Source organism: Brassica oleracea, unplaced genomic scaffold (assembly GCF_000695525.1).
Source record: "Brassica oleracea var. oleracea cultivar TO1000 unplaced genomic scaffold, BOL UnpScaffold00679, whole genome shotgun sequence".
Taxonomy (NCBI): Eukaryota; Viridiplantae; Streptophyta; class Magnoliopsida; order Brassicales; family Brassicaceae; genus Brassica; species Brassica oleracea.
In genome coordinates this window covers 114,107-114,489 of record NW_013617435.1, presented here as the reverse complement: position 1 = coordinate 114,489, position 383 = coordinate 114,107, and positions in this window count along the sequence as shown.

The following is a 383-nucleotide window of genomic DNA, read 5'->3' as shown; positions in this document are numbered from 1 at the left end:
TGACCAATGCCTCCACACTCATAGCACTTGAGACTTTCTCTCCTTCTGCCATTGACACGATCACCTCCCTGGCGACCATACTGATTCCTCCCACCTGAAGAATTCATCTTACCAAAATTCCTGACCAGCATACCAATGTCATTTTCAATCTTCTGAAACCTATCAGTATCTTTGTCAGCTACAAGCGCCACACTCCTTGGCGCACTGCTTGATGTAGAGACTGAACTACTGTCTGTCTCCATCTCTTGTGCCTTCAGCATACCCACAAGCTTGTCAAACTTGAGCTCATCCGTGTTTGTAGTAATCTGTAAGACTGCCCTGTGAGCTCCAAACTTTGTTGGAAGACAGCATAGTAACTTCTTTACCAGCTTCTTCTCCTTGTA